Below are 23,764 nucleotides of genomic sequence, written 5' to 3'. Positions count from 1 at the left end.
GTGAACTCTGACACGAGGATTAATACCTCGGTCCTTCTTTTCTATCCGCTCGTTGGCTCACTTTGCCACCAATGTTGAGGACGGTATCCAAATGTCTTGGTGCATTAGAGAGCACCTTAGCCACGTGGGACTGCTTCTTCTGACCGACCGACCTCCGACTTCTCCCTTTCAAAACATCTTTCCATGTGCTACCAGTTAAGCCCGGCTGGGTTTTTCTCCGACTGGGAAGCAGCTTGGACTGGGGACAGCTGGAAGATGGGGAGCCGCAACGCAAAATGCGCTTGGAGTGTGTTTGCCCACCACGGGGTTGAAACCATGTCTGTAAATCACGGTCACTTTTAATAAGCTCTTGCAAAATTAAATCCCGGGCACTCGGTCTCCTGGAGGGAGCTGTACCTCCCACAGCAAAAGAGCAACATGCCGTCTTTGCCAACGTACAAGGAACCAGGACGACTCTCCTGAACGTACTACAGAGTGCAAAGAAAACCGTACATCCGTGCACGTACAGCAACCACACCGAGATCCGCACGGACTGCAAGAACGGCCTCGCTGTTTCTTCTCTCATTTATTCCCCAGAGAGTTGTTGTGAAAAATATTTCGCTTTTGATGTATCTGCATAGATTATGCGCAGACGAGCTGTTGCCCACAAGGGAATACGCAGAGAGTTTGCCTGTTAACCGCTCCCCCTGCCTTTGTTCCAGATCCACAAAGGTTTGCAGCTCCGGAGCTGAACTCGGGGTGAGCAGTTCAAACAAATCCCAAATCTCCAAGCTGAACTCAGTCAAACCGCTCCGTTTCCCCTCCCGTATCAAAAGCATACATAATTATGGAGATGAAGGTATACAGGAGCCCTGATGCACTCAGAGGGCTGCTGAACCCTGGCCTGCACCTGGAGATGATTCTCCTTTGCTTAGATCTGCTCAGGAATTACATGTTTGATTTTATTTATTTTTTTTAAACAAACATTAAAAAAGCAGTGACTGTACAGAGTTGCTTTTGCAAACAGATTCCTATACCGGCATTTCCTGAAGAACTACTTTTATTGCTCTTCTGCCACTCAGTACTAAGGTTTGGAAAGTGAAAGACGTACCATTCAACAAACTAAAATCGTGTTGGGCACGCACCACGTAACGCCGTTCACCTACTAAAATTAGCAGTAGCTTCTTCCTAAAGGATTTTTTTTAAAGGGAAAACAAAATACTTAGAAACGCTTTCCTGTGAAACCGGCTTTGCAGCCGCACACCTGAGCTTCTAATTTGTCGCACGCCTCAAACCCACGTTGGGGTCCAAACTATTGTCCCAAACGCTGCTGCAAACGCTTCTTGCGGCCTGATGTTGAACACAAGTCCTGTGTCAAAAGATGTGGTAGAGCCTTGTGTCCTTTAACTACAAGATGGCCTGTCCTCCTACAAAAGGCACCCGGACAGAGGGGAAGCAGTCTCAGACCCCGCTGAAGCCACGGGGGTGGGGATAACCTTGGTGCGGCCACTGAGAGGGGTTTTGGGCAAGCTGCTTGGCCTCTCCACTCTTCCTGGTGTTCGAACAAGGTGAGCAAGCTTGTCAGTGAATCTGTAACTTCAAAATTAAGGACAAAAGAAAGTAACTTCACTGCGCTTTACGTGTACTTCAACTTACGAAATAACGAGTTTGCTAACCTGAGGCTGAAGTCATTTTCCTTACATCAAATATGTATTTCTTTTGAAGGAAGTAGTTTGTAAAACGTTCTGGCTGCAGGGGAGGAGAAAGAGACGCAGGTCCAAAGCTGCTTTACTGCTGCAGCACTTGGCAAGCACTCTTTTACTGGGTTTGGTCCAGTCTCCGGTTCGCAAGAGGAATACTGCTCGGAGGTGAAACGACACAACAGGTCCGGTGTAATTTAGGGTTCCTCGGGTGAATATTTGTTTACCGTGTAAGGATAACCAATAAATATTTTCGTTATAGTTGTCACGCCGCTGAATGTGAGGTGTCAGAATGTTCCTCAGAATAAAAGCACCCTAAATTCATCTGTGTGACTTGGAGAGAGCCACCCAAGCCCCACGCTGGCAAAGACACGCGAGTCTCTGAACTCCCGGCCCAGCGTCAAGCCTGGTCCTCTTCCAACGCAGCCTAAGGAACGCACACCTTCAGGCACCCCACTGCAACACACGGCGAACGCCGAGCTGCGACAGCAGGGAGGTGTCTGGGAGAAGACACACCACAAACCCTACAGCCAGAAACCGCGATGAAGCTGTGCGGGTGTCGGTCAAGGCAAATTCTGCACGATTCAGCTGTTCAACAACCAGAGCCGCACTGTCCCGCGGCGCTGAGCCCCAACTCACCAGCAAATCCACCGATAAAAGCAGAGGAGCAGCCTTTGCTAACTGCCCCCCATGCATTAACACAGGGGACGGCATGACGTTAGTTTTGGGAGTTCTTTTAATAAACGTACGAAATCAGATTTTCCAATCTAAAGGCTAAAGATCACACAGAACTCCCAAAGCAGCAAAATAAATAAAAAAAATAAATTACCTTTTATTTACTGGCCAAAATAGGGTCTGGAAAAGAGAAGAGCCCCCCCCCGAAAAGACCTCTCAGCAAAATCTCAGCAGCCGCTGCTTGCGGGCTCGCTGCAGCTCTGCGCCGGGGACACTGACCTCAGCCAGCTACGAGCCCCCCGAACCAGGTGCCCGGCCAGCTGGGACCGGAGATGCCGCAGAGCTTTTCTCACCAGGCTTTCTCATTAAAACAAAGAGAAAACTAATTCAGCCAAAGCAGAACGGTACAGACAAAATACTTAACCGCATCCAAGAGATGCTCAGCACGTCCTTGTGCTGCTGGCTCCTCACGCCTCTTGAGCTTGCCACGCTGCTGGAGGCCTGTTTCAGGTTGTGGGGCTGACCTTGGGATAAAATCTCCTCGGGTGATTTGGCCACTAGGTTAGTCACCGTGCCTCAGTTTCCCCACCTGTGAAAAAGAGGTAACATTTCTCCCGTTAAGGGCTGTGAAGAACCAAGGAGGAAAGGAGACAAGGTGCTCAGCTGCGATAACACAGTCAACCCAGGAACGCGCAGGCAACGTCCCTGCTGTCCCTGTCCTGCAACCTGGACCAGGCTGGGCTCATTCCCTGCTACAAACGATGGGAGCCTAACAAGGCCAGGCAGCTGCTGCTCCCGTAACACCCCTGAAAAGCCTGGGGTCCTGCCTGACTATCAGGGACAGCCGAGCATCACTCGGATTGGTGGCCCCATTCCCACCATAGAGTCCCGAGCTGCCTGTGAATTGGCCGTGGAACCACCCCGCTGGGCACGGCAGCAGTTTTAAAGGCCAAGGGTGTGCTGTAAAACGCTGCCTGGTGGGTCTGCCACAGCTCTGCCACCTCCTGTAACGGGCTCTTCCCATATTTAGAATATTCCTGTGTTCTCCGCAGCCCTTTCAGAAGCTTGTTTGGGATCAGGTAGAAGAAAAAGAAACTACCAGCACAGACGGGGTCATAAACGATGTGGGTATTTCAACAGAGAGCAATTCAGCCTGCCCTTAACATACACACCCTTCCGGGGACAAAAAGTATTGACAATCAAACGTCACCCGTGACTCTCAACCCCGGGCCATGCTGACGTCTCCGGCATGGCAGCAGACCTGCCCGGCATCCCTCCCTCTCTCTGTGCCTGCCCCGACCTCTGGAGCCCCAACACCAGCCCCATCGGGACGGGTTTTGACGCGGTGCTGCTACGATACTGAATTACGGCTGCATAAAGCCTGAGCTCTGCTGAGCCAGGCCCTGCGAACTCACATTTTTCTCTTTTAATACGTGAAAGAAAACGACCCAGGCAATGCCTTTGCTAAATGGACTAGACATATTAATGCATTCGGTGTATGGTGAACAAAAGCGGCTAAAATTGAAGGTCTGTCAGTTTTTTTCATTACAAACTGTATAGTTAGAGCTTTATTTCTCAGCTGCAAATAGCTGTAGGCTGGAACTTGGCAACACGATCTCTGACAAAAAGCGCATTTTTATTTTCTGAACCTTTTTTTTTTTCCTGAACCTTTTTTTTTTTCGTTGTTGGTTTTTTTTTTTTAAGGCACCCGTTTTCGCGTTATGCATACGTAAAGAAACAGCGGTCGCCTATTAGAGATGCTTTCGCCATCCTCGTGTAATGGAGAAGAGCCGACAGCCTGTATTTAAAGGTGAACTGCCTTCGTAGTGCAGGCTTGTGGCTGACCCCTTGATGATTTTAACATAGCTTTAGGAGCGTGAAAATAGAGCTATGGGCGAAACCTATACTGTCAAAGGAAAAGAGCAATGAATTCCTCCTCAATGCGATATACACGCGCAGTGGCTAGATATGACATTCTTTTTTTCCCCCCCTCTGATTTTTACAGCCCTGTCTTTGTTAAACTGGCAAGCTGTTATGTGGAAATAAACACACGCCGCGCAGCCGTCTGTCTGTCCAGGGCACTGAACTTCCCAGCGGGATTCTCAGCTGCGCCGGTACCCGCAAAAATCTGATGTGCGAAATTGCGGGTGGGAGATAAGTGCCGGGGGGCGGGGGGGGAGGAATGGGGTACGGCAAAAAGCACCAAGGCAACTCACGTTACTGACTTTGTTGTTACTCTTACCCCAGACTATCTCTGTCCTCTAGCGGAAAATCTCTCCCTCCAAACTGGATTTTGGGTGAAATGAACTACGAATAGTTCCTCACTTTTCTGTATCATATATATATATATTTATTTTTTTCCCCATTTACTGGCAGAGAGGATTCTTTGAGGCTTTTTCTCCTATGGAGTCTGTTTTCCAGTTGCTATGGTCATGAACAGCCAGAGGAGCAGGGTTCCCAGGAAGCGGAGAAAAAAAACCAACAGTCGGCGATAGCTTAGCACGGTGTTTCAAAGGAATAAATCAATTGTTCTGACTAACAGATCACACGGGCTCTGACATAAAGTTCAGATCCCGGACTTCAAGCCTGGCTGCAAATAGTTGGAATTTGGTAAAAGGACAGTTTTTCCTCCAGGATTACCTCAGTCTATTCTGGCTGGTGAGAAATCTGCAGTCAATTTAAGAAGCTCGTCACGCTCAAAACTAAAAAAAAACAAAAAAAAGCGTCACAGAAGATAGAGATTTTAGCAGATCTTTGCTTCTCCCTGACAATTTCTTTGATGTCCATCCAGGAGGTGTGGTGGACCATTCTGCCGAAACGTACATTTGCCAGGAACTTAAATCACCTTCACGAGCCCTGTCTGAGATCTGGAGACTGTTCCCTGGCAGCAGCTTCAGGGCTGGGGCGGATTTTCTTCAGGGAAGTTCATCTCAGGGTTAAACACCTGACTTGAACCTGGGGACTCTCTCGAGAGCTGTGCCCAAAAGCCGCCAAAAGAAGGGACAAGACAGAGGGACCCAGGAGGTGCCTTGTTAGCCCACAAGGAGTGTTTCAGGACAGCTTTGGGGAACATGGGAATTGGCGGTCGGGAACGGACACGAGGATATTTTGCATCCAATTCCTTGTTTCTGAAGGTAGCCAACTTCAGAGGATGATGAAAGACGTTTTCCTAAGGCAGAGCAAACACATCCCTCTAACAGTTTAACTTAACTCCCAACTGTAAAAGCTTGGGGCAATCCAACAGCCCTTGCTATTTTGCATTTTTCCCTTAAACACGACGAAGCTGTACTGAAGACAAAGGGAACTTTTTAGTCCGATATTGCATTCACTGGAGAATGTTGATTTGCTTCAGTTGTACCAATGCACAAGCTCACATCGAATTCCTCGGTTAGAAACAAAGCACAGAACAATCAAATGGGAGAAACCCTAGGTTCTTGAAATGCAACACTGACTTGCTGTTCCGAAATCACTTCACCTTGAAGTTCACCTAGCTTTAATTTTAAAAGATAAAGAGACCTTCACCGTCTCCTTCCCAAATTCCATAAGCTTTGAGTTTCAAACAAAGCCAGCAAACTAAAAGCAACCATTTGTGCACCGTCACGTTAGATGTGCTACTTATCTGTAAGCTTCTCCATTTCTCTGTGTCTTATTACATTTATTTTTTACGTTTTCGGTCTTAATGCTGTCCTGCAGCGATGAGTTCCACAGCTGAATTGCACCCACGTTAAGAAAGGATTCTCCTCCCTCCCACCTAAGAGCTTACCTTGAACTTCAAAGCTGGCGTATTTATATAAATTGCAAGCTTGCCAAGGGAATCCACGCACTCATCATTCAACTCAAGGTTCGTAAGGACGTAACACAGCCTGAAATTACTTAGTTCTGCGGGTCTGTGCTTTAGATAGCCGGCAAAACTTCCGATTACTCTTTGTTCCCATAAATTGAAATTTAAGCCTCCTCTCAAAGAGAAAACAAATCTCAGAGCCTCAGTAGGAAGTGGGGAGCACATTCAGCTGACCCACAAAAACCCCTTCTCGGGACACCGTATTGTCCTCAAAAAGTGAAATATTTTCCAGCGAACGGCAGCTCAGAGACAATTACTTTATAGTGTTACCTGCTCTACGCGGGTGCGTTTTCCGCTCATTTCCTTCACTGTGGCAACGCCTCCGATTCGCCCTCGTCTGGTTACTGCTTCGGGAGCAGCGGGCACCTCGCGCAGCTGTTTGTGCAAAGCTGAATTTGGATGTCAGCAATTTGTTATTGTTACCTCCCGCTGCACGATAGGGATGTTTTCTGCAGTGACAGCTGAGTAATCTCTCTCTGCAGGCCCCTCAGATCAAAAGCAAATAAATAATTAAAGTCTCCTGTCTCTAAAGACTACGGGGCAAGCAAAGCATGAGGAGACAATGATCAGCTTGGACTCCAGAGATAAACTAAATAATTACCTGATGGTTATTAGTAGCTTATTAACGCAAACGGAGTTTAATCATCACAGGTAGAATTTTGTATGAAAATGTTTGATGCGCAGTGACAAAGGTTTCACTCCCTGCCTGCAACACCCCTGAGAGAGCAGAGCAGTAAAAAAAAAAAAAAATCACAAAAACTCCTGGCGTGTGAACGGGTAAAGGAGGTAAATGACAACCGTGGGAAGCGTGTGGAAAGAAGGGAATCGGTCCCTTTACATGCACAGACATTTGCTTCCGGAAGCCCAAAGCTGAGCATCCACTCTAGGAAGCCAGAGCTAACACAAGATTTCTGAGACATTCTTTTGCATTAAAAGAAATATATATATATACACACACACATATACGTCTGTATGTGCATTTTTTTTTTTCCTTTTTAAGTTACAAGAATGATTTCTCCTCTTCGTTGAAGGAGAAATCAGCCCTGTGACTCAGGACAGAAGGGCTGCCTGCTTTTTAATCATCTCAGCTTTTGGGTTTCCCACGACAGCAGCAGCCAGAGCTGAGCCTGAGCACAGGCTGACCCAGGCCAGCCCCCTCCTCACGTCCCCGCACCTTTCAGGCAGAAGAATGAAAAGGGGTTTGGCTTTTTTTTTTTTTTTTTAAGTGCGAATAGGTAAAATATTTAAGCTTTGAAATAACTAATTACCCTCCCTTTGAGCTATCTCAAGGACAGTTTCAAAGAAAAAGACAGAGGACTGCTGATAACTCCCTATATTTTTCGAGAACAAGGAGGAAAGCATTGAGGCTTTGAAGAGGGTGCCTGTGGCAGGCTGAGCAGGAGCCTGCCAGAAAGTGTCACGTCCCTGCCACCTTGTGACAAGGCGCCACAACTGCAAAGCCCCAAAGCCTGCGAGCCCTGGAGCTTTCGATGGACCTGGCTCTCCTCCAGGCTGCCCAGAAGGAAGCACAAGGGCAGGTGTTCACCCTCCAAGGTTCAAGCAGAGCCCAAGGCAGATATGAAGTCAGTGGTACGATGTCTGGGGACTGGACCCTCTCTGCGGGTGACGGTGGCTTGCCCGCTCCCCGCACTCAAGGTCTATCGCAAGCCCATTTTCACCAACATCCAGGTGCCGTGTTAAAAGCTGGCAGGGGTCGAGGCTTTTTAGAAGATCTCTGGGCTGCCTGGACAAGAGGAGAAACACTCCCACCACGGGGAACGGGACCTCAGGAGTTCCCACACCGAGGCAGCAAGAGCAGTGGTTCTTACTGGATGGCAGATACCATTTTTCAATGGTTGGCTCTGCTTTTCCTCCTAGACAGAGCTCTGCAGAGTGCTTCAAACTTGGCTGTTTAAGAGGGGGGAAAAATAGGTTAGCCAAGTTTTTTATCCAGACTTATCTGATGTTTTTGCCGGTTTTGCCTCTTCCTGACTTCCTTGTCCTAAGAAAACAGCTGCCTTTGGTCTTTTAAGGGGAACTTTTATGTAATGCTTCAAAAAAATAACAAAAAAAGTGAGTCTCTTATTTTTAAAGCCTCAGCCAAGGAGACACGTTATCACGGCTTCTCCATCCCCACTGCATGCAGAGCTGTGGCACTGAGCCAGCGCTGCTCCTCCTCCATTTCGTTCCCAAACCTGCCGGGAGAACTGAAGGTTACTTTGGTTTTCCATTGTTCTGGTTTTCCTGTAAAAGATCTTTTAGCCCTCGATGGAAAGGGCCTTCCTGCCTCACGCGCTATGCGGCAGGTTCCACAAGCTGCGGCAGCCTTCGCTCCAGCTGGGGAGGGATTTTTCTTCTTCCACTGGTGCCCAGCCGTCCCAAAAAGAAACTCAGCTCACCTCACACCGAACCTGACGGAGCTGGGCACGCAGACAGATTTTTGCCCTCTGATGCTGTAAAGGATGAGGGGTCACCTCTGGGAGAGGGGGGCGTTATCTTCTTTAATGTTTGCTTTGCAGATACGCAAATACGTGAAGGAAGACTTTTTCATTCCAAGAATGCTCCAATAGTGACTACGTGCTACAGAATTTCAGTGCAGGGAAGAAGCACCATCAGAGGCACGCCGGCTAAGACTAAGCGCGCAGACAAAAATTTTGATGACCGTAGCCAACCGTCTGTTGTCACAATTTAGGTAAAACAGGCACCCACTACCTTGGCAAAGTCACTGGTGGCTCCACAGGACATCGACAAGGCCACCAGGAAAATAGCCAAAGAAGGGGACTGGCAAATTTCAACAACCAATGATAAAATGCAGTTGGAAGAATTTTCTCTGCTGAACACCCTGATGCTCAGCTTTCCACAGATGGTTTCCCCATCAACAGGTTGGTTTTTTACCATCAGTGAGAAGACAAAATATGTGGTTTATATAGTCCTGAAAGTAACCAGCTGAGCAAAGGAAGAAAGAGGAAAGCCAAGACGTTCACCATCACCGCTAATGTAAGAACAAGGGGTAGCAAGTCGGGGTATCGGAGTTCAAATCAACAAGAGGAGAGAGTTATTCATGAAATGGCTTGGAGGCCTACGGAAGTCATTGCTGGAGGATGGCGTGGACACAAGCAGCTTACATAGGCTCAAGGGGAGGCTCAAAAGCACGTGGAGAAGAAATCCTTTAAGGGTCACTAAATATATGAAACCACCTCAGGAAATTCTTGAATTAAAAATAATTAGACAAAGAGGGAACAGTATCATGTATGCTTCTCCTTTTCTTCCTGTCTTTCAGCCATGATTTTAAATACCATTTAAAGTTTTAAAAATAGCCTTTTAAAATAATACTAAGTAGTATTAAAAGTAGTATTTTTACAGTATAGCAGAAATAAGAATTGCCAAGAAGGGGGCCATGTCAGTCTTCGTGCAGCAGAGCCACGGAAACCTACACCAGAACTCTGATAAGTCACTCCACAGCGAGTGCAAACTTCCAGATGAGTTGGCAATTCAACTCCTCTACATCAGAAGTCGAACTAGGACAAGCCAACCTCGGGCATCACGAATGGCAAGATCATAAGAGACACACTGAGGACGCGCCTGAAGAATATCACCAATACAACTTCCACATCAAGTAATAGCACGGAGGCAGCCTTAAAAGGCACTGCACAAAACGGCAGACAAGTCGTCCGAATCTTACACGACAGTAATCAAAAGCTTAAACAGAATAGGACGCAACTAAACCAAGTAGCAGCCATTGCCAAATACCCTATATATTTGAGGCTGAGGAAGGACAAGGGGGAAGAGAAGGTGACTGCTCCCTGCACTTTTCTGTGGGGCAGGTTCCATGGAGAATTATATTCCTACAGTCCGGCGCACGTTTCTTACTTGACCCGCGTTCAAGTACACACTAGGATTTGTTAAATTCTGGGTGGGTATTTTTGTATATATTGTCAGGACGGTTCCAGATACAAAGTCTGGAATAAAAGCATGTTAGATGTTTTGTTTAGCTGCGTTGCTTATGTCACTTGAATCACTGTCTCCCTGAGCAATTGCCTTGTGTCAGGTAGTCAGTGGGTTTTGGATCAAATCTTAGGAACAAATGCTAAATTGCGGCAGTTTACTGACCCACTGCAGATTGTTTTGTGCCTGCACACCTCAACCACCAAGACTTTCAGCACAAGAATCTACAGGAAATGAGAACCTGAAGAAACACCATGTCTGCAGCTCTTTCATTTAGCCAGGCCGGAAAGTAGCATTTTGTTGTGGTGGGGGCATTGCATTTTTGGAGGTACAAAACTACGATCATTTATCCTTTTCCATCCTCCTCTTTTAGATGACAAACATCTTCTGTACAGAATCAAATTCTTACATCCGGATATAAAGATTCTATCTTTTCAAAGGTCATCTTGAGAGAGCCAGAGCAATTATCCAGTGGTAGGAGCAGAGATAGGCAAATTTGGTGGAAATAGCGTGAGCAGATGCCTTTGCCCGTCCATAACAGGTATTAAAAGATATCAGGCAGTGAGAATAGCATGCTTGAAGTGCAGACCTAATGAATATACCTTATGAATTTTTTTATTTAGCTACGTGGTCCCTCTCTGAGCAGCTGGCTCGGTGAAACAGCTAAATCTTTGTAAGTGGGAGTGATATCCGATTGCACACCTAGACCTTCGCTTATGGCTTTACTGCTTATGCACAAGAACAGTTAGATTCGCTGTAACGGGATCAAGATGCCAGGCACAATTTATACATATTTTTAACATATATATGTTTTGTCATATATTTTACAAAAATCTGGTTGGATAAATCAGCGCAGACAACAGTGCTGGGGAAAGAACCATTCTAAGGTCTGTCCGGTGATAGTTTGCTCTTGTAGATTTGTACCACCCAACACCTTTGCAGTAATAGTCTGGTGTATCAAAGGAGGCACACAATTAGCTCCAAGGACATTTTTAGACCGTCCATTTACATTCAGCAAATGTGGCAGCACCAAGATTTAAGCAGTGAGTTCTTAACAGTGGTACAATGAACTCCCGAGGGACTTCCCGCTCGTAGGAGCTGGCAGGCCGCTTTCAACGTACACACTTAAGTAACTCCATGCTAGGAGTACTTTTGAAAGCCTTCTTTAACCTTTAACCAGAAGAAACAGACCTGCTTGGAGAGACGACGTTTGAAAGCCTGTCAGAATCCATTTGAACACATTGTCATCCCGGCACAAGAGTAGGAGCTTGAAAACAGCAGACGGGCTGATACTTCTAAGCCTTCCCTATGCATCTTAGCTATATCGAGATAGGCATCTGAGGAGAAAGAAGGATGCCCTGAAGATGTAGTTCAAGAGCTTTTGGGTAGATAATTGATTAAAAGAGTCCTTGCATGGACGGTAAAAGCAAGTCACAGGCGCTTCTTCTGAACTGAGCAGCAAGTATCCATTCGTTAGCTTTCTTTGTAGGATCAAACGACAAAAGCGTCAATGCAGCGTTCGGTATCTACAGGAAAGGCAGCAGTAAAAGAGAAAAAAGGGAACAGGGATCAGAAGTAGGGCACGACACAGAGAAGCTGCAGAGTCTTCGCTATTTTATAGGAGAAGACCTACAAGCCACAGTAGATGTTTGGGGTCGGTGTATGTTAGTTTGAAATCAGTGGATCAGCATAATTGCAGATGCTTAGCTCTGACAGCAAAGGTTAATAGAGGTTCTTTAAATAAAAGCCTCGTAAAGGCACAAGTTGTCTCCGTCCCCACTGAGCCAACTAGAGGCCAATGAAAATAGCCAATACTCTTCTTGGGTCTGGGCTACCTTGCCTTTAAACCTTCTCCACCTGGTAAAGTGGCAGTGACAATTCCCTGTGCTACCCAAAACAGCCCATAGCACCTCCGGACAGGGTTTAAGCCTTAAGTATCCCTGTTCTGGAATTCAAAGGCACATTATGGGACATTTCACATGCAGTGTAAGTGGAGCTTAGAGACAGAACAGTCGTGGGTCCTGTTATTCTCAGCTTTGGTGTGGATGGATTCACACCCCATTGACTTCTACTTTGAGTACGAGACTTTAAAACCCTGTCAACAGCGGAGACGTTTTCTAAAACCTTCCTGCCTTTGTTAGCACCAGCTCAGATCCATGCAGTCCCCCAAGCTGGAGGTGATCAGCCACCAGCAACGGATTTAACACCATGGCAATTACACCTTGTAGATTAGATTGGGGCCTGATGACACGGTGTTAAGAATGCCTGCGGCAACCAGCAACCTGACTGTCTTAAGGCCGCTTGCAAGCAAGCGGAGATTTTGCCTGTCCCACAATGTTATGTGCTCTTACATTTCACAGAACGATTAGCCACGGAATCTTTAAGAAAAGGAAAGGATTTTTGCAGACTCCTATTGTACGTAAAAGCTATCCAAGGGAGAAGGAAATTATATCCAATGCCTCTGAAAAAATCCCATAGGAGTGGACCGCAGAAGTATTTCTCCGGTCATGATATTTTAAGAAAGAAAGAAAGAAATGAAAACATAGCGTAGAAATAGAAATGAATTCTGGATTGAATGTGCTGGGATGGACAGGATGTTTAGGCGTTCTCCTTGTGTAGAAGTTTGTGTGAACGTGAGCAGAAGGGGCATTGCACAGCTCGGGTGAGAGGCCTGTGGGCATAGTACAGCAGCGAAGGGAATGGAAGAGTGGCAAGAGACAAGACGGAAAGTTTCCTTTGGAAGGATGACTTTTTTTTGCTTCTCCAGTAGTAGGCATTTCAGGGAGGAGTAGTTTTACTCTTGCCTTGGTTTTGGTTGAAGGCGTTTTACCGTGCAGAGTGCTGTAAGAGCGGGTAAGAAATCAAACTGACCCCAGAGCCGTGCCGTTGCTGCCCAGACACTGTGCGCTCAGCGTGCGCGTGTACGTACCGCTGGTGCACATGTAGTTCTTCGGCAGATCGTCCAGGAACTCCAGGGAAAAAGCCTGCCTTAAAAAGCACAGAAGGACGCAAGTACTTCAGTAATAAGAGCAGATACGCTCTTCCTTACCATGTTTGACTACGTGAGGGTGTTCCCAGCAGATGGCAACAGCAGACCAGTTTGTAGCGCAGGGCCAGCCTTTGCAGGCTGTAAAAATAGCTCTGTGCTGCACTGCACTGCACCCAAAGCGCCTTCCTCAGATCTGCTTCTTCCACCCCCTGTAACATGCCCGCTTGGTACCCCAGGGCACAGTTAATATAAAGCGCAGAAGAAATCAGTGCTCCAGAAAACTTCAGTACGAACTCTTGGTTTCTGACCTCATTTGTCTTTGCGGACCTTAAAACATACCCTCTGCATTTTAAACTGCCTAAAAATATGGCTCTCCCTGAATAAGCATAATTTATCTCCTCTATATATCTTTCTGCAAAGAGCCAATTAGGTGGGGAACACAGGAAAACGTGAATCATGAAAAAAAAAAAAAACCAGCAAAGCGTCTGACGGGTGTTTTATCAAAAGGTGTCTCTTCCCCGCCACGTGCAGGAGCCGGGTTTATGGACCAAACTTTTAACCACATTCTTGTCATTGCTTCTGGGCCATTTTAAACAGCTGCTTTTAGGAAGCGCTCGTTACTTTCTCGGGAAGGCGATTACCTTGCTTGAAACTGTAGACTCAGCTCTTGGCCTCCGGAGGGAAGAGCTTTGCCATGGACCCCAGGTGATACAGATGCCGATATCCATGAGACGACGAGGGAGACTCCGCCGCCGAGCTCCACCTCGCTCTGCCCAGGCCCTGGGGAAGACGTGGGAGTTATATTTAGTAATCATCACCCCTCCGCCATTGTTTTTCCATCAAAATTGAGAGCACTATTGTTTTTAATAAATAGCAACCTCGTTGTTAATAGCTGCTGCTATGAACTTTTGCAAAGTACAATACGAATGAACCTTGAAGACATGTAACACAAGAAAAATTTACAGCTAAACGCTCCAGTCTATTTCTCCAAAACTTAAGCAATGTGTAGCTTTTCCTTTAAGCTGAAGTACAGGCCAGATTCAGGCGGTGCAAGTATCGGCTTAGGTGCAATACAAAGCTCAGGGAGCACTGGAGAGGCTGTGAGTGTCAACTGATAGTCTTGGAAATCAAAAAGTAGAAAGAATTAATTTGCAATTAATCCCCTGCAGAAATTATATACAAGTTCTCACTGAAATCAGTGCGTGGTGGCCACCCCAGGGCAGGTGTCACGTCAGCTGTGGCTCAGGGGGAGACCTGACTGTAAGAAACTTCAAGCCTCTGCAGGTTACTGTCCCCAACCCTACCTCAGTTCTCAGGAAAAGGGTGATAGCGATTGCCACTATTACCACGTTTGCTAAAATCAAAGAGCTGCTGCAATGCTCCATCTTCTTCACTTGACTGATGCTCTCAGTTGCGTTACAGGTCAGCTATGTTTCACTCCCCTCCGTATTTTCTGCGCAAGGGACTGCAGTGCTATTTTTTTTAACTCTTTTCTGCTCTCACATATTTCTTCAAGAATATACCTTCAAGAAAAAACAGTACGTTGAAGAGCAAACTGCCTTCAGATCTTTTATCACTCATGGTAACTCATGGCACACTCATTCAACGCTTTATCTCTATGTTAACACTATTTACAAACGACGGGAATAAATCCAAGTCCAATGGAGAAAGTTTCCTTTTGTTCACATTTCAATACAGGGGCAGAATTATCACCGTGGAAGGAACTTTCCTCTACCATTGGTAGACGCAAAAAAAAAAAAAAAAAAATAAAATCCAACACAGGAATGCCCGCCACACCACAGCACGCAAAGCTACTGCTTTTAATTAGTCAGGCTGAGGGCTTTTCAGTTGTTCTTTTGCTCTTCTAATGAGGAGGACTGTGAGGTGTCTTTGAACTAGCTACAGACTTGAAAGATTTAGTAAACAAGGATTCTTTATACCATTTCTGGTAAGAGCTTGTCCTGACAGATGCCTTCTTCCTCCTGAGGTTTAGACCACAGTTTGATCTTTTTTTTTTTTCTTTAACCTCTGAAGCATTTCATAACATGATGGGCAAAGGCCCAGCAGTAATTAGACTGATTAAGCGTTGGAAGTGTAGACAGAAGAAATGGTTGGAAGTCGTTGCTGTTCTCAAAGCTGCCACCAACAGGTCCTTGGGTCTCAATCATTAACTCTCACATTTTTGAGAGGCCCTTGTCCAGCAGTCCTGGGGCACACAGAGACCTTGGGTCCTGCTGGAGCCCGAGGACCGCTTGCTGAGATATCGACCCAAGCTGTGCTACCTACCGCCGCCCCCTGGGACAAATCGGCTCCTCCAGGGTTGCGCCTGCAGAAGCGGGGAGGGGAGGAGAGGAGCACGGGTTAGCACGATGGCAGCGGACAAGCTGCCAGGTGTCACTCACATGGAACTGAAGAGGAGGTCTGTTTTTCAAAAGTTTCCATCGTGATATACAAAACACTGAATACTTCCAAATCTGGCTGCGATAGCCTGGCATGGTGCCCCGGGTCATGTCTTACGTAAAGAGTTATTTGTCTCCTCTACAGTGCTCTTTATCCCACTTTCACAGTTAATCACCAAAGCTCCCTTAAATCATAAGAGCAGGCCTCCGTACGACTCTGCTTGCTCTTGCTTAGCTCGGGGATCTCTTCCTGTTCCTTAGGCTTCAGAAACTACCCGATGGCTACCTGCTTGCAGCCCTCTTCGCATGCGTTGGATTACCTGCCCGGTTTTCTAATGCACATGGCATAGCAGTCAGGGACCTCCCAGAGTATATCGTCTGCATGAGAGATGATTATACGCCTGAGAAAAGAGTTGAGTGACGTTGTAGCTCTGAAGGTGCAAGATCATTAGGTTTGGAAGCCTTCCGATTACATCGGGCACACACTCATTAGCCTCCAGACAATTTACCTGGCTGTTAAGCTGCAGAGGACCATTTCCATGTGCTGGGGTTGGTTCGGTCTCCATCCACGCTGTGAGAAGGTGTCCGTCTGGTCCTGGGTTGGTACCGCTGCTCTGGTCAGTGGCTCGTGCGCACCCACCCATCAGCTCAGGCGGTCTTTGATGCCGTACCAGCCTGGACGAGATTTGAGCCATTTAGACTGTGTTAGCATTGCCATTGAAGCCTGCCCTTGAATCCCAAATTTTGACAGAGCAGGTCTACCCAAAGTTTCTGCTAACAGCTACACAGTCCAGTTTCCTTGCTGTTTCCCAAAGAAGGCTGCGTGAGAGTGTCCGTCCGGAGAGACCCAAGGGAGGGACTCTGCGGGAGACCTCTCTGCTGACCTGAGGGGCCCAAAGGATCCTGAATTTAAGGGCTGCTGTGCCCAGGAGACCAGCCAGGGACAGGATTCAAGCCGATTGTGCAGTGTAACACCCCCTCACAGGAGGGACGCTCTGAAACCGCTTCAGTTACTGAATTCTCTGAGGTTTGTTGTAAAGAAACCCAGTTACGGTCATCCCTGCTCTGCTTAAAGCTTGATGGGGTAGGTTCCGACAGCCAGTTGCTGCGAGCTTTCACTGGTGCAGGCTAGCAGTTTGCCAGGAAGCTTTACAAGACAAAAACATACATCCCAAAAGTCATTTTAAGTCATTTTGAACTCTAGAGAAGTTCAAGTGCAAAAGCCAAAGGAAAATTAAAATGTACAGACCGCAAGGGACAGGGAAGGTGGACACTAATATTGAAATACCTATAAACTCCAACTCTTTCTCAGCAACGTTCTATTTCTAATGGGAGAAGGAAATTAAGCAGCGTACAGCCACTTTGTCCAAATGAAAGCTATACGGAGTAATTAAACCTGCATTTATCGACACAGATAGGCAGCACAAAAATATCAGTGTCTCTTTTCTCTCAACATCTGATAAAGGCCTTTTGGCTGTAATATTGACATTTTTGCGACTATTACCTCACTGAAGACTCACCCACGCTATAATAAAGATTGCTGCTTTAAAGCACCAAATCCTCTTTACTGCAGCCGCTATTTTACTGCTATATATCGGGGCATGCCGGGCAGCTTATTTTCATTCAGAAAAATCAAATCAGCTTTACCAGTACCGGAGCCCTCTCCAGAAGCAGAACTGTAACGCTAGCACTAGCGTAATTAGAGAGGTCAGGAATCAGGTAACACCACCCACATAAAAAAAAAAAAAAAGTTAAGTGCTAGATAAAGCAAAGTACATGCCTTTAAAAAGTTAAAGCTGCTGAGGTTAATGCGCTGGGGTTTGGGGTGGTTTTTTTTTTTCCGTGCCGTGCTCTTGCACCCAGCGCCAGGCACTGCAAGAACACAGCAAACCGTGATTTTTGCCTGGAATTCATGAATATTCAGTTACGGGCAAGCTTTAAGCACCAAACTGAATTGGGACACGGTGCGTGGCAGTACGATTTGTTGGAATAAGCTGGTCTACTGGAAGACAATATTTTGAAAGCTTTTACATGTTTGGGGAAGGAGTTGGCAAACTCTGCAATCCATTTCCCTCTTCCCATCGTGAGGTAACCTATCAAACACTGGCTTCTCGAACAAAATTGTGCAGATTTGAAGTTTACCACATTATGTCTCCCAATCTGCTTTCTTAGCCTTTCTCTTCCTCAAATGTTGAAGCTGCATCGCATTTTCCCCTACTATTCTGAGAAAACAGAACACTTTGCCAACGCGCTCCTTGCTCCTGGTTATTTTTAAGTCTCTGCAAAAGCTCACACTTTCTTCTGCAGCCAATGCCTATTGTTTATGGAAGCAGTTCCAATTTACTTTCTATAAGAAAAAAATTAATAAATTAATCTACTGCCTCGAAAGCACTGCAAGTATTTGCATTGTTCTCCTGCATTGTTTTGCTTACAAAAAGGAACTCTTTGGAACCGCAGAGGCATTGAGTCTCCTTGGCTCGCTCTTTTTTCACCACCCCCCTTTGCTCGCAAATAGTGGCTTTCAAGCAGTGACCTTTCTTTCGTGGAGGCCAGCTTGTTATTTTGGGTTGGATTTCCCTGCCGATTGTTCTGCGTTTCCTCCCGCGCTGCCCTGCGGGGTGACCACCCTGCGCTCGTAACCCAACCCAGCACAAAGCCCGGGCGCTCTCGGCTCGACGCACGTAACCACGGGAAGAGGCAGACCTATCTCCACACGGATGACCAAAACCACGTCAGTTGCTTATAATAGCCACAAATTATAAAAATCTGGCAAAAGCGGCCATTAGCCACCTTGTACACATAGTATATAACCATCATTCAGACGCTGAGAAACGCAAGGGCAGCTTTCTAGAACTGTTCTTAAAGAGCTTCATCCGTGAGTGTCACAGTTAAGACCCACCTAGAAGCCTGATCTTAAACTTGCGTTCCCAAACAGCGGATACGCTTCTCCGCACGTACCCAACGGGAATAAAATACTTGTCATCAGATGCATGCTCTCTTTATCTTAACAAGGTTTTTCCTTGAAGTGGCAAGCCTCCTGGAAGGACGTGCAGAATCCATCCCTTTTCGCCTAGTACCTCTGCAGGACCTGAACTAGTTTGTGTCACTTCGAAACAGCAAACCCGCCCACAAAAAAGAAAGAGCCTGAGACACACGTAGGTTTCAGTGCGAGCCTTGAAATTACTCAAAATCTCTAACACAATCCTTAATCAGGTATCTGGACTATTCTAAGTAGAGAGGAGCCAAGTCCAGCCACTCCATTTTTTGAAGAAAGCAAAGCGAAGTTGTAAAATGCAGATTTACTGTGCTGAAGGAGCTCATCTGGAATTCTATATGCTGCCACCGAGCCTGGCAACAAATCCTGTCAAAAAATGAACTGGTACATCTCAAATACACTCCACAGCAAGACATGTACATCTTGATTCCTTGAGGGCTGCTGCAGGCCTAGGAATCTGGAGCTCTGAGGGAACAGGCTTTATTTTAGAAGCACCGTGTTCTGGGGTATTCATAAGAAAATATTCTCAGAAATTCCAGTTCACCAGGAATTTGAAAGCTGCTCATTTCGGTCTGACTCAGGAGGTAGCCCAACTGTGAAAAGACAAGGTTTCTTGGTTTCTTGTGAACTTGAAACCCTGCTTTTCAGCCAAAGCCTGTCAAGACCCTGCTCTCAACTTGCACGTACAAGGCGGAGAGATAATTAGTGGAGCCTTCTAAAGACTCAATCCATTTTGAAGTTGTTTGTATTTCAGAGTTCAAATTGGGACAAAGTGCATTCTTTTGCCCAAAATATTTGTAAAATTTTTCACCTCTCTTTCTTTCCCAATAATAGTTTCCATCTGCCACTGACTGCAATCCCAACGCCCAAATTTTTCAAAAAATACTTACTTGTGTTTTTACATCCATTTTGTAATTTTGCAAGCTTCAGAAAACTGACAGAGCAGGTAAAGGAGAAACAAAGATGACTATTATAACCTTTTAATTGCTTTGTACTTACTTCATGGGGAGGTGTGGTAGGACGCTGAGAATCTATGCTAGCCAAACTCTGAAACGCACTTCACTAACAGTACAGATAAAGTTTTAAATAATTACAAAGGGCGGGGGGGGGGGAAGAGAGAACCTCCCCCCAGATCCTCCAACCTTGGCAAACTTCTACTGTGTTCAGAAACAGAGCGAGAGACAGAAGGAAGGTGACAAAAAGGAGAAAAAACAACATCTGAAATTTCAAAGTGTTTTCTAAAAATTGAAACAAGACGAAAATTTAAATTTAAGGGAAATATTTTGCAGCACTAAATACTTTTTTTTATACCAAAGTCTATGTTCTGCAAGATAAATGTTTCAGACACAAATGTTGGCCATCTGTAACTGCGGCAGCGAGCTAGGCAGGCAAGATGGAAAAGGTGTCGTGGCAAATTGCCTTTCCTCCGTCTCTTGAGCACCGCATGTAAATGAGCTGGCCCGTGTCCCAGCAGCAGCAATGCCATATTTGTGTTGTGAAAGACACAAGGTGCTCGGCCTGAGACAAGTGGCTTCCCAGCAGCAGAGCCATACCGTTCCTTGTGCCCACACCAGCTGCTCCAGGGCTACCTCAGCCATACGCTTGTCACCCTGTTTGGAGCGAAAAGTTTCCTCATCTCCAGGTCCTGCTTATAGACAAATCACTTCTTGCTCCTTGCAAGTAATTTGGGCTACAAAGACAGGAATATGCTACCTAGAAGTAAAAGGGGACATAAATATTTATAAGTGGCTCTCATGCAATTGTAAATGTGCTACTTGTGTGTGTGTCTGAGCACAGGCAAGTATAAACACACACGTATCTTATACCTATAGAATGTTTGGCACGTTCAGTGGCACAGTCTCAGTACACCTATGTACCCTGATGCTCATTATATGAAAAATGTGTGGTTCTTATTTCAAAACTCTATGAAATCTATGAAAACATAAAGGCACCTGCCTCACTTCAGAGACCGAGACGAGACATCTTCCCTGAACTCGTTTTATCTAGAAGTTTGTGCACTCAGAGCGTGTGTAACGCTGTTCCTGTGAGACGCTGTTATCCAGAAGTGCTCCAGGGTTTATCCTGAACTATCTGAAAACTATTAGCTTCCCTCTTTCATCCCTCTTTTGCCCGATTCTTAACGCGGCTTCTCACCCTTTCATCGATCCCTCTCCCCGGCGTACTTCTATTCGTCTCACTAATGAGAGGCAGATTGATTTCTATCATTTCACCTCCAGTTGCCTTATCGATGCGGTGATTGTCTAGAGGGAGGACAATCACCCTTCGGTGGCAGTGGCAGAGCAGCTCAGTTAGAGGACAAACGTACGCTGCAGTACTTGATGCTCAACTGCAGTCTGAGTTGCAAGGAAGTTGAGGCCACGCTGATGTACACAAGTTGAGTACCTCTCGCCTTAATTATGAGGATTTTTTGAGCACTAAAGCTAAACTATAAGCTGGTCAGAGCTTCACGTCAACGGTAAGTTTGGTCTTTGCTTTGAAATGAATGACTGTCTTTTCAAAACTGGAGATTATCTGCCAAATGATTACATACCTATACACATGACAAAAAGATCAGCACCTTCCATACATACCTTCCCATCAGTGTTATTCTTACATGCCCAGTCACCTAGGCTGGTCCGCTCCGAGATGTGAACTGGGAGAACTGCAGCTGTTGAATTATAGGAAAAGTTAAGAAAGTGATTTGGAGGGCACACCTTTCCAGCAGTTCAAAGACTGTTCAAACAGTTTAATACTATTTCTTCTTTCTCTCTCTTTTTAATTCAGTCTTTGGTGCCTTTTGCTCTTCTCCCAGGAGTACACAGTAAAGGAAGTTCAACCCATCATCAGGCTGTCTCCCGTTTTCCACATTAGTCCAGCCTGACTTGAAGAGATGATATATTTGACAGATTTTTAGCTTGGCTCTATCACTCTGCATTTCCCCCTTTTTTTTCCACTCTGCACTTATGATTTGTGATGGGTAAATCTCAAAAGATTAGAAGTTTGGCTTGGATAAGCAACTGTATGTTTGAAGTTTACTTTTCAATTTTAAGAGATCAGGGTCACTGCAACAAGCATATGAGTTATATGCCTTGAATTCGTGGGATTTGAATGACCAAAGACTTTGGCGTACTTCAGGAAGAGCTAATAACTGCATTTCCCAAGAGCAACCAACATAGTTACAGCGCCCAATAATGAAACAGGCCAAGGGGATTCATCGATTTTTCAGTAGCATCGGGAGAAATGAGAGCTGAAGTGGATTGTTCTACTTTGGAGCAGGATTCAAATGCTGTACCCCACGTAAAGCTTAAAGGCTTTTTACCCTTTGGACGCTCTGGCCAGACATGGGGCAGAGCTGAAGACTGTGAATCCTGTACAGATGGTGTCCTTACAGAAAAGAAAGTGTGTATACTCCCCGAATGGACCAGTAACTGGAAGGCATGTATGTTGTCCTCTGGGCTGCAGAGAGCACTCTTAGCTCACCCTCCCTATGAGACAGTGTTATTATTAGCGTGGAAACCTTAACTGTGATTCTTCACTGACATTTGGCACCACTTTAAAATCAACTTTCCATAGAGATAGATCAACTCCAGAATTGGCCTCAACTGTATTTTCTCACCGAGAAAGCAGACAGCAGATGAAAATCAAAGTTTAATCCCATTGCATGCTTTACCAAAGCAAAATACAATGCCTATCTGGGATGTAGCATCTCTCTTTTCATTTATATGCTTGCATATAATTGCGACAAGTATGCTCTTGCTCTGTCTGCAAGTACAATAGCATCAGAGAAGACAGTTCTGATGAACAAAATAAATACATCTTCTTTTCTCGTGATGTTTTCCATTAGCTAAAAAAAATAGCTACAGACAACAGGAAGGCCTGACTAAAACTCGGGTGGTTTTGATGAAACTTTGCTTTGTCAGCAAAATTCTCATCAGGAGGCTCATGAGGGTTATAAGCAGGAGACAAGGCAGTTTACAAGTGTTTGAGCTTTACACGTGCACACCTGCAGAAGTCCAGGATGTAAACATTTTGGGGCAGGAGTTGCGTAGACGTTACTGATATTGGCCATGGTTATCTGAAGTGGCGACCCAGACACCGCAGTTCTTTCAGGCAAAGAAAATAATTTCTCCAGTGCAGGCAAAATGGGTGCTGGGCTCTTTGGAAGATCTGTCCTATAAAAGTGGTACAATAAAAAAAAACAAACAAAACCAGCCACCTGTTTCCTCAAATGGGTGGTTTGAGGGTTGGGGAATGAATGTTTGTGGAGCACTCGGACCCTGGTATGAAAAGGTGCTGCTAAAGTTCAAAGTGTTATTGTTACGGCGTACTTACTCAGCAAGGCAGGGAACTATCAAAGGCTTTCTTCTCCCAGCTGGCTCAGTCTTATCTCGAGGAACTGTTGGTGGGTGGTGATTGCTCTCAGGGACTGGTGATGACAGAGGAGTGAAGGCACCAACCTCTCTTGTGGAGCTGCTCTGGGCACCCTCCTGCATCAGCCAAGGCCTCAGCTCTTTCTCAGTGCTTTTTGGTGCACACACCCCCCCACACACACACACTCCTGTTCCCGGAGAAAAACCTGAAATGGAAACAGAGAGCTCTGACACCTGGCTAATGGAGGCACGCAGGCAAGGGCTTTCACTTGTGACTGGTACGTTGGGAAATAATTGATACAAATTGCCCCAGACACTCAAGGCTGCTGGTCCTCCTTCCCACAGGCTATTTTTAGGCCCAACTAGGCAGATAAAACGACACTCAGAATTAATTTTTGTACGCTCTAATGTTTAGGCTTGCCTTTCTTTTTTTTTTAAATGCTTCTCTCTAGATACATGGTAAATGTCTGAATTACAAAAAGCAGATAAAGGGATTCCCCCCCCCGCCCCCCGCCGCTAAGAGATGTTCGAGAACTGAAAGACTTACCGCAAAACCACTTAGGGCTGATGGCAGGGGAATTTGCTCTCACCACCTTAAACCCAAAGCAAATAACAGAATATGAAATAACACATATTCTTGGCATCAGGCGGCATGAGAGCTCCCCCGGGTCGGCTGCAATGCAAAGGTTAGCAACCCACCCATCAGAAGAAGATAAAATACAATTAACTAATTCATTATATAAATATTTTGGGTGGGGAGATACGAATCGACTTATCTCTATTACTGTTATTATTATTAGCTGCTGTTTGCTAAGGCTGAGTTTTCAAAGCCTTCTTTCACATTAAGAAGTCACAATCCCCAGCCTAAATC

The 23,764-nt window shown here is 45.8% G+C and overlaps 1 long non-coding RNA gene across 1 annotated transcript; it reads right to left on the bottom strand.

The window, feature by feature from the left end:
* Positions 1-10,782: 10,782 nt before the first annotated feature.
* Positions 10,783-23,281, bottom strand: LOC128907886 (uncharacterized). The gene is made up of 6 exons (XR_008465778.1): positions 22,856-23,281; positions 21,115-21,191; positions 16,038-16,203; positions 13,771-13,909; positions 13,070-13,128; positions 10,783-11,666 (listed from the first exon to the last, which is right to left on the bottom strand). It is a non-coding gene; the product is annotated as an uncharacterized LOC128907886 (long non-coding RNA).
* Between the last annotated feature and the right edge of the window lie 483 nt (positions 23,282-23,764).

The sequence above is a fragment of the Rissa tridactyla genome, chromosome 3 (genome assembly GCF_028500815.1).
Source record: "Rissa tridactyla isolate bRisTri1 chromosome 3, bRisTri1.patW.cur.20221130, whole genome shotgun sequence".
NCBI classification, from domain to species: Eukaryota; Metazoa; Chordata; class Aves; order Charadriiformes; family Laridae; genus Rissa; species Rissa tridactyla.
Note: the sequence above shows the minus strand (reverse complement) of the source record. Positions and strands in the feature narration are given on the sequence as shown.